Consider the following 17,187-nt stretch of genomic DNA (forward strand, 5'->3'; position numbering starts at 1 on the left):
AGAGATAATTGCGTAGCAACCCTGACATTCAAACAGTGAGATGCTTTAATAATAGGTACCAGAATAACAGCTTGGCTGAGAAATCTGATGTTTTGAGACAGATTTAGTTGGAGACACAATGTGATGTGTTAGATCATAGTTAACCAGGTTCATTAGTTCATTTAGGACTACTAACTCCACACTTTCTAGCCAATTACATGCCCACAAGAAGACACATTAACTTCCAGTAACTTGACCATTATGTGTCTCAGCAGCCCATTGAACGAGACTGTACGGTGAGGGAAGGAAAGTCCTTGCTGTATCTCAGCGAATAGCTACAAGATGGATCATGTTTCCCAACCCCTTAGGACTGATGGGCTGTCAGACAATTTGCCATTTTCACAGTGGGAATCACGGAGTAGACAAAGAGAAACCATGTCACCGATTTTGCAAATAGGTGTGAATTCATTGACATGAATTGATTTTAGCAGTCTTATACTGTGGCTGAACTTGGCCTATGCCTTAAAGGGAAGGGTTGCAGTAGGTATGAAGGAAAGTTATTGACAGGAACATTTTCCACATGAATCAAAGCCTGTTTTGCTTTTAGATCTGCCAAGACTGACAGCCTCCATTTCTTCTGCAACAACCTTGCATAAGGATGGCATTAGAAGGCAGCATTCAAGTCTACTGGAGCAGCTTATGATTCCACCAGTGGATCCAGGAAAAAAATTAAAAACTCCAAAGCTTGAGTTAGAGCTTGACAGGTAACTGAAAACAGAACTATTTCTCACTGCAGCACACTCTTAAATAACTGTTCGTATTGCCAAGAACAAAATAGAAAAATCCACCCAACCACATGACTTTGGAGCAGTTTCTAGGCTGTATGAAGAGCATGGTGGGTGCATTAACTAGAGGGCCAATTCTTAGTCTTGTAAGTCACAAACAGGTCTGAAAATGAGAACATTACAGTTTTATTCTGGACTTTCTCATGTACTAACCATCAGGCCTTGGGATGGTCTGATAAGGTATCAGTAAGATAGAGGTAATGATCCACCTGGTAAGGGACAGAGCAGTTGAAATACTGAAATTCATAACAGTGTGATTAAGGAGCTGTGTGCAGAGTCTTCAAGTCAAGATAACTGTCACTACCCCACCATCACCATCCTCCCCCCCCAAAAAAAAGTAGCACCTTTAATGCTGTAAGAACTGGCTGGGATTCCCTGGTAATTACTTCTGTTCAGGATATGCAAAACTTGCAATATTTGGCAATGCTACCTTGCAAAGGTTTCAGTGTCCTTTGACAATTGGAGACTTTATCTGGTCCAATACATTTCTTGATCTCGGAAAACATTTCTTTCTCAGCCCAAGTTTTATTTCAGAAGAAGCTTCCTTAGGGAAAGGCTGGCTGTTAGCCCTGGGCATGGTGTATCCTCACTGATGAACAGACATTTGGATCTGCAATTTCAGCAGGCCTTGGAGAAAACACTCCAAGCTAAATGGGTTAAATGTTTCCATCAACATACATAGCACAGACACATGCAGTTAAAAGACAGTCTGAGCTGATTGAGAGGCCGTGTATATTTCCAAATAAATTCAATTTACTAAGACTGACTCCTAAATGGAGTCTAGTGTCAGTAAGCCCTCTAATGGAAAACTTGCAGTCTTTGTATTTTCCGCACTGAGTAAGTACCAAACCAGATGGCACTGGCTCTGGGATGCAACAACGCAGTCTCCTTTCCCTGCAGGGACAAATGTGCTGACACTACATAATGCTTACAGGTGTTATTCAATATTACAAACACTAATAATAGACTTTCATCTACAGGAGTCTCTCGCCCAAAGGCCTCCAGGCCCCTGAACACAAATAAACTCCAAACATAATTTACATTAAACAGGCAATATGCCCGACTGAATCACATAGCAGGAACAAAGTTTGGGAGAAAAGTTGGCATGCTGTGGTCACCCATCCTTAAAGCTTAGCGGCAACATCAAGAGCAACGAAGATGCAGCAGCCTTGTCTCCTGTTCCCTCTGCTTGTTGTAGGAAGGGATTCTCCCAGCAGGGGGGACTTGGACAGCAAGGGGCATGGTGCAAGCAGGCTCTTCACTATGTGGGCAATCCCTTAGAGAGGGTCTTGGTGTGTTACTCATTCCCTCTAAGTTATATGCTGACCCCAAGGATTTTTCAGGTTTGGGTGTGATTCCAGCCCCATAAAATGTCTGGGAAGGAGCCTCTGCAAAGGAGACCTGGCAATTCCTGAGCCTTGGTCTTTGGGTTTCTCTCTGGAGGTGAGAGCTGGCTGGCACATTTCAAGCAGAATCGACCCTCCTCCCAGCCCAAGCAGTTTCGTCCCTTCTTGCAGAGATCTGTGGTGAGCTTGTAACTACAGGCGTTGATGCTGCCTACTGTGAGCAGCAGCTGAGATTTGTTACTGTGGGGTTATGCAGGAACCCTTCTTATCCATGGACTCAACCATGACTCCTTACTGGTGGCAGACAAGACATCAGGACACAGCCTGAGAAAGACAAGGTATTAATGATGAGAAAAGGTAAAGGCTGTTGTATAAACCAGTTAAATCACCTCTTAGAGGAGTAGGCTAGCTCTCAATACTCATACAGGCTAATGCCCATCTTGGAGAGGATACAAAGAGCTGGATCAGAGCTACTAATGACCCCTGTCTATTCCAGATGGGTGAGTTTGCAAGTAGTTTGCTGGCATAAACCCAGAGACACATAAAGCATCAAGTCTTCAGTCTTTACTGGAGGAAATGAATTACAAAGAAGATATTAAAGCAATGTGTCTGCACTCATTTTGCATCAGAAAGATGGAAGGAGTTCATTTCAATCCTCCCTCCCCCCTGTCATCAAGTGTCCTAACACCAGTGAAATCCCTTTCACATCAGGTCAGGCAGATCGCCTTTCAGCGGCTGCTTCCTGCAGCCAACGGGGAGAGCAGCGCTGGGCAGGCAGCAGCTGGGAGCTGGGGCAGGCAGCAGGTGCCGAACACTTGTGGAGCCCCAGAGTTCCCCGTCCCCAGGACAGGGACCGGGCAGGCAGCAGTGGGTAGAGGGCTTTTCTCAGCTCGTGCTCTGGATGGGGCTGGAGGAACACTGCCTCGCATCAGCATGTGTGCCCCAGGGCAAGCGGGATGGCTGGATGTGAGGGTTTGCTGGGGCATCTGGGGCAGAAGGTACCGCCAGTGCCAAGCCATTTGGGGCTGCAGGGGAATGAGTAACTCTTGGTTGCACGAGCAAGTATGGGCTAGACAGGGTGAAAGTTGCAGAGTCTGCCCCTCTGCACTGTCACCTCCTGTTAGGTCTGGCTGTTGCATGCCCTCTGTAGCACAGGGTATGCGGGGCAGGACGGGAAACATGAGGCAGAGGTGGATGGGAAAGGGGAGGAACAGCACTTTGCTGAGCATGGCCAACAAGGGGTCGTGAACACAAGAGCGGGCAAAGTGCCTGCCATGTGTCCAACTGCACATTCCCTGCAGTGGTTATTAGGACGTGTTTCTGCGCAGTGCATCTACCTAAACACACATTCACAAACTTGTCTGCTGTCAGCCTGTTTAGACCAGATGTCATGTGGACCAAAAGGCTTCTTTCGTGTTCGAGGGAGCCACTGGCACAGAGCAATATGAGGTGTAAGAGATGGTGAAAGACAGACTGGGCGAGCTGGACCCCACTGCACCTGTGACAATTAGAGGAGCCATGGCCTTGCAGCCCACAGGCAGCTCCTCTGGAAACCTGCAGGAAAAGGTGCCCAATACCCTCGTCACAGAAAAGGTTACAGCAAGACGAAATGCAAGATGAAGGTGCAGCAAGATGAAGTGGCTGCCATATAATATGAATCCCAAGCACATTTTACTATTGGTGATAAAGATTAATGCCTTGTAAAATACAGCAGACCAAACATTTTGGGCACATAGGTGTGTGTTCCTGACATGAAATGTTCAGGAGTCATTTGGGAAGATGGCATGCTTTCATGTGCTTGGGGTGGGAATGGCAGATGGACAAGAGAGGAGGTGCAGCCAGTCACAGGAATCTGATGCTCACAGACACTCTTGTGTGATCACACCGTGGTTATTGCAACATCCAGGTGCCTCACAGTACTTAGGCAGCCCGGTCTTCAGCAAGTTTAAAACAAAAAAAAAAGTGTCCCTGAGAAAATTAAAAAGACAGCTCCTCTGCCTTGGGCAGTCCTTGCTGGAGAGTGCCCTCCTGCAGTACTGCTGCGGGTTTGTCCTTGCTCTGTGTGGTTTGGGGCACTGTCAGATACCAGATATTGGCTAGACCATGAAGGACTGTTTTAATGTTCATTGAAGCTGGGTGAATTCAATTTCCAATATGGGCCATCTGCCCATAATAGAGCTGAAGAAGCCATGCCACTGAGCAGGTTTCCAGTGAGTATTAACTAACACTTATTTTTGAGTGCAAGGAGTCATTTTTTAATTTTTAATCCAACTCTCAGTCCTTACCAACACTGAGAACTTGGAATAAAAAATATAATTGGAACTCTAAAGGTGGATAGGTATTACTACCTCAGTTGTTGCTTACTAAGACTGGGGTGGAGAGAGTCCTAAGTTGGTCCAGAAGGAGCTATGCTTGCCTTGCATGACCTGCCCATCTGACAATAGCCATAGGACTTTCCTGATTTAATTCTCAGTAGAACATACTTGGATGTAAGAGTCATGATTAAGAGGGGCAGTAGATCTTTGGTCTTGACTCATGTCCTATGGGTCATGGGACTGTGGGACAATGCATCATTGTCCCATGATCTCTTTCTTGGGCAACACTGACTTCATAACTCAGATGTTCCTTGGACCTAGCATTTTTTCCCTTCATTTTGCCCACCTTAAATTCTCAATGGCCACAACTATTCGCAGTGCTGCAGCTTCAAGTTCTCCTTGGCCTGATTTCTCAGCTTGCCAGCTCTTAAGGCTGTGAGTGTCAGTCAGGGCCAGAGGCAATGAAGTCAGGGCAGCGGAGCAGCAATGAGGAACTACGAATGATTTTGTTCAGAAGGGCTCCACTGTATCCGAAACCCAAAACTTCTGGCAGAGATGAAGGAGAATAACAATGTTAAATAGCTGAGTCCTATTACATGTAACAGTGCAAACGGGACATACTATTTAAAAACAGCAATGCTATGCGTGGAGAGAAAAACAAGAATCATTGGTACTTAGGCTCCAATTCAAGTTGTCCTTTAGCGCAATAATTCAATTAGAATAACATGAATTGTTTGTTCAATCCGGAAAAAATGAGATTTCTCTTTAGTTCCCCTTGTTCTTATACCAAGGGTATCACTCATGCATCCAAACAGTCTCCTCATTACCTGAGAGGAACATTCCTAATTTCAGCCTCATCCTTTGGCCTTCCCTGGCATATTACGAAGCGAAGAGAATGTGCATGGCATATTACAAAGCCTAGCAACCAGTATTGCTCATCTTACTAAACACAAGCAAAAGATGGAACTTTCAACCTTGGATTTTCTGGGTTCTGAGGCAGGATTTCCCACTGCTCTGCAGCTGATCATCTCCCAGGGCTTAACAAGAACTTCTCTGGTTTGGAGTCTATGAGGAAATATCCCTTGATATCACATATCAAACTAGACTCTTTTTACCCATGCCAGAGGAGTGGAGCTATCACTGGTCCCTTCTCCTTGTTGTTTATGGTGATACAAACCAGGCCCAAGAATTCCCTCACTACCTAAATTTTCCATTGCAGATGACAACCAGCCATTTTCCACAGGAGTTTACGTTCAAAGCACAGCTACTTCTCAGTTACACATGGAAAGCCATGAAAAGTGTTGCTGAAAAAAGGAAGAGGCTTGGACTTCTGGTCTTACATTTTTTCATGTGTGGTGGGATCTCTTGTTCCTTTAAAGCCTTGGTTAGATTGATCAGTTTGAAAGTGAGGAAAAGAGAGAAAACACTAATGTTTACCACATACACTCACTCCCAGATTCTTCCATTTGTATGTGTAGAAGCATCACCAGGAGTCACTGCTCTGGGCAGCTTCTGCTCTGCTTCTGTCAGGTAGCTACAAGGATACCTTGCCACCACAAATGGAAGTTTTTCCTGTGCAGGCTGTAACCTTGCTCTTACAGCAGAGGAAGGCACAGGCACTGCAGAGCTGACACCTCTCATCAAGCCACCTCGCTCGAAAAGCCATGGCAATACTATTCCTTCAAGCCTATCTCATTCTGAAAGGATGAAAGGTCTTCAGGGTTCCTCTGAAGAGGTGTAACACACTAGTGAGTGTGACACAGTCCCAGCTGGACCGACATTGTTGAGAGAAGGGGAAGAAAACATAAGCTAGAGGTGAACCCTTGGTGGCAGCAATTTGCACGTGGTCACTGCAATCTTGATGGGTTGGTTTGCAGCCTGTAAAGTAAGAATGCAAGCGAACCTCAACTCTCCATGTGGAAACACATCTGCTTGCCCAGTCACCGGGGAGCTGCTGCTCGGTGGAGTGGGTGGGCTGTACTGTCACTAAAGCTGTGCCTGCAGGCAGGGTCTGCTGGCCCTGGTGGTGCAGGCTTGAGTTAAGCGTTGCTCAGTTGTTGCTCAAGCGGGTTGAGCTAGCTTGTCCTTGTGACTCAGTGGAGCACACCAGAGGTTCCACGCTGAGGTTCCCCCGGGAACAGAAGTGGTCTGGGAGTGCTGCTGGTGTGCTCTGCCTGAGAGAAGAGGGGTTATAAATTCAAGCACATCCCCTCCTAAAGAAGGTTGGACTGCTTTCAAGATCTGTGCTGGAAACATCCCCTCAGTGCTGCATGGATGTAGGGACGTGCCAACTCCAGACAACAGCAGCTCAGACACCTCTGCATTTCGTTCCATTGCAGGGTAGGAATATCCACAGTCATCAACACAAGCTTGAGAATAATTTTTTATATAGTAAAAAATGCACAACTGATATGAGAGAAAAAGGAGAAAGAATTATAGCTTAAGTTTTGACTGAAAAGATGTCTTTGATGAAGACTTAACTGGGGAATTACTAGAAGGGTACAAGATTCTTTTCAGCCATGCTTTATTCCTTGGTCTGTTTTTTTAAAAAGTCTAGGCCACTTTAGCTGTGAGAAGTCAACCCTGTGCTGGAGGGGCACATGTCAGAAACCTCAGAATGAGGGCATCCAAAGTGGATAGTGATTTACAAAGCCTTGGGTAGAAACCACTCTCTCAAAATAAAAACTACTACTTAAGACAGGTGCCTGCTTAAACATTGATGCAGGTCTTTTCATTGCTTTTCATTAAAATTTGAAGTGATATTAGCAAATCAAGGACTCTTTTTTTCACCTAGGAATGCAGAGATAATGCTATTTTTACAGAGATTGGAGGACAATCTTAGTAGACTTCTGCAAATCTACTTGTTTCTCAAGTGAAAATGACATTTCTTCTGTGCAGGGCACTCAGATGAATTACAATGGAGTGTGATTTAGGAATTCAAGTTTATCAGTATGGTGACACCAGAATGCAATGTTTTCCTATGTTAAAAACTTTAATAGTCTGTATTTCCTGTTTCAATGTTAGAAGGAAAAAAAAGCTTAGTCTTTTAGATTTGGTATTTTTTGATTTTGACTCTTCAGTTCCAGTCAGTGATGTTGAAGATTTACTCCCAGAATTGGTAATGTTGATCTGATCTTCCTACCTCCAAGCTACAGTGCTGGACATACCCTGGAAACTGTCATAAGAGATACCTTATAATCAGTACAGCTATAAAGGGTCCTTTTGTTGCAAGAATCTTTTTGTGAAAGCTGTACACTCTTCTCCATTTTTCCTTTCCCTTGTGGGTGGTCAGAGCTGGAAGTAAAACATTAAAAAAAAAATCAAACCATTTCAAATGCAAGGAATTTTAAGTTCACAGACTGTGGCTCATTGTCACTAACAATTTCCTCTGGAATGGTGAAGAGAGTTTTTTTTCTTTCTTAGAAAAAGTGCCTTTTCTCTCTCTATTTTTTGGCTTGCAATGCTAGAGAGATGTACCCCATTCAACAGTTCAGAAAACCACATCTTTTTTAAAAAGCTGATTAAAACCTGTAGCTTAAGGAAATATTGCCTTCCTCACTCTCCCTCCTAATATCAGCATTTTTTCCTATAACAACTTCTTTTTGCTGAAAAAGAAGCCCAAAAATTGTTCCATTAAAAAATATGACATTTTCTAAAATTCCGTGCTAGGACACATTTTGTCTTATAAACAGAGGTTAAGAGAGTTCCAGTAAGCAGAACATTTGGAACAACAGCACTCTGTTCAAACTTCTGTTTAGAAAAAATGTAAAACCTAACCAGTCATTTTCCACTGTTAAATGGAGTAAGAGCTGCCACCTGCTTCCCAAACCCAGTACTATTTGTATTTCACAATAATTCCTGAGAGGATGGCACACGTGGTAGTGGGGCTGCTGGAGCAGCCTCCAGTCCTGCTGTTCCCCGCATGCCATCAGCCCCAGTCCTGTGCTTGCTGGGTGCAAGCAGGGCCCTGGCACCAACTGGGTCAGACAATGGTCCTGACGCTTTGCTGTGCTGTATTCACAATACTAATGAGTTGTTTAGTGGGGTCCTGTGCATCCTTTTTACTCATACACATTAGGATACTAATTCTGCTAACCCAGAGAAAATTACTCAATGAATGTATATTTTTTGGTTAGCTTCTTCAGATTCCTAACTGACTCCAGTTAAGTCAAAATAACACTGATTTGAAGCAGGATGAGAGTTACACTTTTTCTGATCTGCTTAAATCACACCTTAAAATTTTCTCCTTTCTGCCCAAGATGCGCATGACAAATGTCAGAGCCCCTGACACTCCCAGTTGCGTACAAAACTGGCATCCCTTTCTGAAGTTCACTTTCTGTTATGTTGAAAATTTGTATCTCATCCTTACTACACCATCTAGCAACAGGACTTGGACAGGTTAGCAAAATGAAAATTGTTTTGTTTTTATACACAGTTTCTCATGTCTTGACGTGGTCTTGGAGGCAGAAGGGACAGAGAGAGGCATGTAAATCAGAAGGAATGCACTGGTTAGGGAACACAGCAAGGCTGTTAACTTGGAGCAGCGGAGAGAGCTGGTTAATTATATGTGTCCATTTCCTCCAAGGAACAAAGGAGGATGGGAATTTGTTGCAGTCAGACTCGAGGAAAAGTCTTTCATTCCTAAAACAAACAAAACACATTGCATTTATTTATGTATTGCTCTCTGAAAACCGCAGTGGACAAAAGTTCCCAAATGATGCTCAGCATCAGGACTGCATCAGAACAGAGTCTGGCTCTGCCCCATCACGGGACAGGGAAGGCGTTGTTAACAGCACCCAATTTCAGAGACCTTCCTAGGACAAGCCGGCCCTGTAATGTGAAAAAGCCCATCTTCCAAGCAGAAAATACATGAATATCTCAGCTGGCAAAGACAGTTCTCCTCTTGCACAGAAAACTGTGTGGTGCAAGAGACAGCTGGGAATCAGACCCCAATCAAACGCCAGTGAAGCTTGTTCTGAGGAGCAATGTTTAGGGCTAGAGAGGCCGATTTTCAGAAGCAGCTCCTCAGCACCATGTCAAGCAGACCTTTCATTAGTTCCTGTTCAAGGGAGTGTATACAAATATTGGGGGTGTGATGCTCGATCTGGCCTTGAGCGTGAAGCCCGCAGTCCTGCCCATCTGTTGCACAAAGGCAGGCTCTAAAACAGGCAGCTGCAAAGGAGCTGGAGTCTTCCCTTTCTTCAGCTGAAAGAGACAAATCCTGAGGAAGTAGAAAACTAAATTTCAATAAACTTAGAAAAGTAAACCCCAAACATTATTTCTTTGTTTCTGTACATTGCCATCTTTGTCTTGCCCTTAACAGAAGAAAGTAGATTTGTAATTCATCTTTTGATTACAATTTATTGAATTATATAGAATTTATTGTGTTCTCTGCAGGAAGCTGACATGCCCAATGTATATTGTTCTTTCAAGTGTGGTGAATCAATATACACGTTCAAGTAAACACCCTGAAAATATGCCTATTAAGTATATTTAACTTGGGCATGGCACTTCTACTTGAAAAATCCAACCCTATTCCTACTCTCCTTCCCTCCCCAAATATGACCCAGAAGTTATTATTGTTATTATCTTTTTTTTTAATCAGAGGAAACATGGCCCAAATTAACCAATGTGACTGAACATGCAGATATGTTTCCTGTTTCCTTCCTCCTCATTATCTTACTTCTGTGAGCTCAGGAATATGCCCACCAGAAATAAACAGGTCCCAGCCACAAGCAGCTGCCTCTCTACTGATGCAAGAAGTCCCAGGCCAGGGCTGAGAAACCTTGTGTGAAAGTGGGCCAACTGCTTCTCCCCTTGCCTTTGCAACATGCTACCATTCTGTGTGTGGGCTTTGATTCATGCACCCTATTGGAGGCAGTCCTAGGAATTTTTCAGCAGCTTCAGATAATTAAAAATGAATAATGCCTTCAGCACAATAACCCTTGTGCTAATTGCTTGGGTATTAAGCTACATTCCTTTTACTTTGCCCTCACACTACAGATTCTTGCATTAACATTGCAGCGGTACTGTGGAAGTGGTTAGGGTGAAAAACGGAAAAGTTAAGGCATCTGGCTACAAGAAACCAGAGCATTTGATATTTGGTGACATGTGGAAGGCAGTGTGGGACACTGATAAACAGATTGCTTGGCTTTTTCTAGTAAAATGATGGCATTGTGTCAATTAACAATGATAACTGGAAGCCTACAGACAAAAGTGTTAATGCCCCTTTGTCACCGGGATGAACAGGGCAAGCTGCACCACTCAGCTCTGGTCTCCCACCAAGATGTCTGTGCGTATCAGTGCTCTCCTGTGCAGCCCTCCATAGGACAGCCAAGTCAAGCTCAAATGGGAGGAAGGTCTTCTGCTATGAAGTGAAAAACACAGATTTTATGTCCCAGTTTCAAAGCCAGGAGTGGATTTTAAAGCCTTTCCTATAGCTTTAGCATGGCATTAACAGAGCTGGTGGAGCACACTCAAAACTCAGAGTGGTGGGGGCCTTGGGAATTGCCTATGATACATGAGCAAGTTTCAATATCAAATTCATGCAGATCATTAAAATAATCTAAAATCTATGCTATTGGATATTATTGTCAGAACCACGTCAAGGAGAGCTCTGAACAGAGCGAGAGAATCATTTTGTTTGCACAAGAAGCAAAGGATTATGTCCATCATCAGGAACACGTGGCAGGAGAAGGAGTGGGTGTCTCAGCAGAGATGGAAAGAAGAAAGGCCTCAAAGTACATGGACAGAGACATGTTGAGGGAAGCTGCTCTCAGCAACAGAGGAAATTTTGAACCTTACGTGAACAGGGATGGTAAGAAGAAGCTAAGACTATTCATATTAGCATGCTGCACAAAGATTGGAGGGAAACACAAAGGTCAAAAAGAAGAGTAGTTGCGATACAGGTTTTCGTTCATCAGTGTAGGAAGTATTCTGAGTTTTCATAGACTGGGACCTACCTGACAACATGTATTTCCTCTGAAGGGAAGCTCTACCCCACTACATCTGGAACTGATTTCTAGGAGAAGCCAGAGGCAGTTTGCTGCACTGCTATATGAGATGCACCTGTGAGAGGCCCACAAACCACCTTAATAAAGGCGAGCATAAAAAGGGTCATGGGCTTATGCAGTGGGGAACCTATGTGGAGGACTCAGATGCATGCTGGTGTTACCATACATCAGCTGAGCCCTCCTGGTCCAGAATGTGCCCTCAGACACCACTCAAATGAGGCAGCATGTGCTTGCTTATGCTCCCTGCATGGACCTTGAGCCCTGGGGACCTCCCCAGGTGTGCTGTGGGTTCAGGATAGCCAGACGGCTTCGCTGGCGTGCAGCAAGTTGCTCAATTGCGTGCCTGAGCCCTGTGAATCTGCCTGAGAGGATTTTGGTGGTGCTATGTGGCCAAGAGAAGCCACAACTATTCATCAGTAGCAAAGTTTGTTTAGTATTATGGGCCACTGTCATCTTCAGCACCCTATACAAGATGGAGAGAGAGAGACCTTGCAGGCAGGGGGAGTTTGGATGCCTCGTGTTCATCCTCTATGAGTCCAGGCGAGTTCTGAGTTGGGGACAGCAGCCAGAGCCACTAGAGGTCTCACGAATTATTTTAAACCTTGTGAAGGACAGCTGCTGCCAACATCCATTCACAGTGTCCTTCATTTACTGGATTTTGAATCAGGCTCTGATTTGCTTCACCCTTCCTCTCTGGTCTTGTGCATGGCACCAAAGTCATCTTCCTTCCAAGCTTCTGAATGTTTTTATGTAGGTATTTCCCTTCCCGCCCTGTGCCATGGCTGCAGCCTAGCAGATGAGTGCCTGAGGTGGGCAGGATGCTGACTAGCTGCCGAGGAGTGGCCCTGGACAGGAGCTTGGAGCAGGGGAGTGGGGAGCAGTGTGTGCCCCAAAGCTTGCGCTGCAGAACTGCAAAGGGGGACAAGCAATTAGCAAAATAGATTGAGAAAGGAATGGGAGACTGAGAAATAGATCTATTTTGATTTATGTTTTGAGAAATCAAAATAGATTGAGAAAGATGAAAAGGAGGGGGAGATTAAGCCACTTTTTTTTTTTCAGTGCATTAGCCGGACAGTGTTGCCAGCAGGTGAACAGTAGGTAGATGAAATATCACATATCTATACAGAGACATGAGAATGAACTGAAAAAGATGCAGGGAGGCTCATTTTCTCACTGGCTTTGATTGCCACTGTATATTATCACTGGAAGATATTTCAATTCATTTCAGTTCTTCTCAGAAGACACTACATATTTTGAACAGATACAGGGAGACTTAACTTCCACATCCCTTCTGATCTTTACCATAATGTGGTACTCATCTCCCTGTGCTTCCCCTTATCCACATATGCTCTCATCGAATGGGTCCCATTCAGGACTCCTAGCTGGGTAAGGGAGCAGTGCAGCCAGGGAGGCCAGTCCCAGCAACTCTCCAGAAAGTTTTTTGGATGAGATGTCACTTGCTGAGCACCTCACGGCACTCACTGGAAGCCAGTGTGGCTGCAGGTGGGTGGTCAGCACTCAAGAATGTGGGTTCCCTGGAAGATGCACCCATCTTTAGTGACAGCAAAGACATGCTGCTGCGTCTTGTAACCAGAGGCCCTTTACCGTTCACTCCGGGGCAGCCACTCACTCTAGGAAATATGCAGGGAGAGCTGGGCTCAGAAACCAGGACTGGCTGTCTGGTTGAACGTGGAGGCGTTATGAAGGTGTCGTATGCAGAGATTACAGTCAGAAGCAGATTTTGGCCAACAGCAATGGAGAATTTCTTTACTCAGAGAGACTCCCAAGATTACGCATTCAAAAACAGCTGTCATTGCAGCAACCAGAGGCCACATATATGTTCATACTACACCAGACTGAAAATACACACAGTGAGCAAGAGCCCCAGCCCAAAGATGAGAGAGACCAAAAAAGCCTCAGAGATTTGGTACTGGGGCAGACACAGCAGTAATGTGAATGAGGAAAGATCATGATGCTATGTGGTGGCCCCTGTGCCGCATTAGTGGGACACAAGCACAGTGTTGAGAGGCACTAACGGCAATGCTCATGCCCCCTGGCCCCCAGGTAAATGCTCCAGCGAGACAGGGTCAGGGCAGAACCAGGAGCAGAGCTCAGGTCCTCTTCATCCCGGCGCTCTGCTCTGGCTTGCTGTTTGTCAAACTTGTTTTGTTTTTCTGAAAAATCTCCCTGTACAGATTACCCTGTACCATGTTGCCACACTATCAAATAAAAATGGTTTATTGCTTTCATTTTTCCCTGTGCTTCATATGTACCTGCACATGGGTGTTTTGCAGTCATTTCACAGACTAACTCCTGGGGTTTTGTGGGTCACAGGCTGCAGACCACCACTCTAGCCTTTGGTTCATGCTGCCTACAAGGGACTTGCATGGACATTTCCAGCCTCCCTCATGTAAGCGTTAGCTAGCACATGCTTGTAGCTGTACATGCTTCATGTGTGGGTGCAGCTCCTTTGCGCACACACCTCACAAAAGACACATTGGCTTTCTCTCGCCCTGCCACACACTCCCAGCCCCCCAGTGCTTTCACACCCACAGACAGTTTTCTAGACAAAACCTCATCCAAGTCCTCCCAAGAGCCTGCATACACCTCGCTTTTTCCTCATCTGAAAATAAATCTGCTGCATTTGGAGCGTTTCCTCCCCACTCCATGTGATTCTGATTTCACTAATTAAAGTTAATCTGATAAAGGAAGGAACTGCGGAGAAGAATAAGAGCAAAAAGGCAGGCGAGCAAGGGTCACCCGGCATGCCACAGAGAGAAGGCTTTGTGGCCAGGGAGCCATGCCGCTGCAGGGCACTAAGGGAAGCGGCGGGTTGAGCTGCTTCATCTGTTTGGCCCATGGGCTGAGGCTGAACCGCCGGCCACCCTGGCTGCCCGTCCTGACCTCCTCGCTGCCCTGCAGCAGAACCAACACTTGCAAGGTGGGATCTAATGAAAGGCATCAGGGAACAGAAGGAGTGCTTCTGCCTCCTGATCATATTTATCCAGAACAAAACACGATGTAGGCTGGCTCAGGGGATGAGTAATGGATAACAGAGCAGCTTCTCATCTCCAGGCCCCTAGTCTGACCGGTGCCTGGAGGGCAGTGCTGATTGAAATTCATTGCCACCTGATGGTGGTTGAAGGGTTTCTGTAGGAAATGAATGCTTGGATTTCAGGATAAAATGGTCCCTCTTTGGACAAAATGGTTCCTGGGGTAAGGGAGCAGAGAGTGGGAGCAGTGTGTGGTGATTAGTATCCCAAAGAGAGCGAAACTGCAGTTCATGGCTTTGCCACGCACAAGGCTACTTCATTCCAACTCCCCTGGCAACACTGCTGGGTGGAAAAAGCACATTGGCACATAACAATCCAGTTCAATGTGAAAGACACCTGACAAGGTGTTGTGTCTCTACCACTCAGAGCAGGCAGGGCCATGACACTCCGCTTCATTGTTCAAGAGGTGGGAGCTACCTTCACCAAAGAGCATCCCAGGATCCTTGTGTCCAGCAGATGTACAGTGGAAGAGGTCTTCAGAGACAAATGGCTGCTCAAGCCACACCCATGCATGCATGGAATATCAGAGACTGGTAACTGGAAAGCTAGGAAATGAGGTGAGGTCACCTTACCTCTTTTTTGAAATTATCTTGATGGTGTTTAGGTGCTGGAATTAATTTGGCTAAGCACAATGCAGTAAATCAATCTAAAGGCACCAGGGATTAACTTTATCCAGCTTCTATTTGGGCAGCAAGCAGCCATAGGTATGGTAGAGCAGGGAGCAGGATGGCCTGTTGCTCCAAACATGCCGACAGACATGTTTCCAGAACCTCTCTGCTGAGGCACGATATTTGCATGCAGCTAGAGATTTACCACTTCTCTGCTTTCTTTAAATGGCTGGTACATACATCGATTTCGACAGCACCCCTGCCCCTCCTCTGCAAACCCCATTCATCGTTAACTTGTTTAAATTAAACACAAGCACAGACAGGATCAGCAAGCAGCCGTCTGTTTTATTAGTGCTTCTACTTCAAATGTCAGTCTTAGTCCCTCCTTGCTGGGCTCTGATCTCTCATGACAATTTGATTAACTTTACATTTCCTTTTATTGTTGGAGAAACATTTGGAAAATCTTAACATATCTTACTGGCTGGTTCTGAGACCAAGATGGTGATTATGTCCATGCTTAGCATCATCCATCAAAATCAGGCATCTGACAGTCAGACCACCTGAAAAACATGTCATTCCTGAGAAGTTCACGGGCCATAAAATGTTTCCTACTTGTGAATAATCACAGGACACTCCTTTTTCTCCTTACAGCAATGCTTTCATTAGGAACTGCTTAAACACCTTCATTAGAAGGAAACAGTTTCCACTTTGTACCAGTCTGCCCAGATAGGGGCACCTTCTCAGCTCCCACCAGCTAGAAACCAGTATCTGGGTTTTTCCAAGAGCCATATTCCTGTAGCAACCCCCTGATGGGAACGCACCATTAATGAGGGACTGCCAGGACATGACAGATCCCAGGGAAAAGGATGCTCCATTTCACTTTGACAGAACAGCTCAGAACTTTTTCCCCTTTCCTTGTGCTCAAGCTAATCTAATATGGTCTCAAGCCTCTGGCACATACTCATCGCTACCTTTTTGCTGGCCTCTGAGCTTCTGGATCTTGGCTCAGCCCTAGAGTGTCAAGGGACCAGTGGAAAAGGCTGGAAGTTAGCCTGTTTTTGTCTTCATGTTTCAAGACCAGGATCAAAAATAGAAGTGGTAAGAACCTCATGGAAAAGTCTGGTTTCCTGGTGTTTTTAGCAGAGTTAATTACCTGTAGATGTTTAAATTCTCTCCCTGGCATAATTTCCATTGATTTGAAAGTGTAGATACTTGGTCATTCTGGAAAGCCACACCACTTTCCTCTATTTCTGAGGGCATTTAGATGACTTCTTCAGGAAATACTTAGATATCACAGTTCAGCTAATGCCATTAAGCCATGATAACTCTATTCAATGCCTGAGCCACCCATTCACCTGTTCAGTAAAAGCCAAAATTAGTGCTAACATACTATGGTCATCCAAGAACATGGCTGGGAGACTTGGTCTCAAGTTCCAGTCCATGACAGAAACTCCCAGGGTCTCAAGCAGTACAAAGTACTGAAGGTCTCATGACAGCTTCTGTAAAAAGTTAAGACTCATGTCAAACTTTGGGATATATGGGTCATACAGCATACCAATCCCCATTGCTTCTTGTGTGATTTGCAGCTGCTGCTGAACAACACAAGTAATTAATGATGGTACCAGGATCCCCCAATGGATATCTCCAACAATTTTCTTCTGTTCTGTCATTTTCAGCCCCTAGTGAAGTCCTGCTGCAATTCTCAGATATTTCTAATCTTTCTCTCCTGAGAAAAGCTACCATTTCAGGGTCTGGAAACAAGCAGTTCTATTCCCACTCAGGCTACAGAAGGAGAGTGGTCAGCACTTAAAAAAATAGAGGCTTTCCTTAATGAAATGTCATTTCAATCCACCAAAAACCCCCAAAACAACAACAAACCTTATCTCCCATTTTCAGGCAAAGTACTGCTTATATCTTCTGAGAAATGTCTGGCTTTTCTAGTAAAGAAGAGAAAGCAGAGAAAAAGAAAAGGAGATAGAAGAAAATTATGAGTAGCTATAAAGTAAGAGTTGCTAGAAGTTATAATAA

This window comes from Mycteria americana, chromosome 5, assembly GCF_035582795.1.
Source record: "Mycteria americana isolate JAX WOST 10 ecotype Jacksonville Zoo and Gardens chromosome 5, USCA_MyAme_1.0, whole genome shotgun sequence".
In the NCBI taxonomy this organism is placed as follows: Eukaryota; Metazoa; Chordata; class Aves; order Ciconiiformes; family Ciconiidae; genus Mycteria; species Mycteria americana.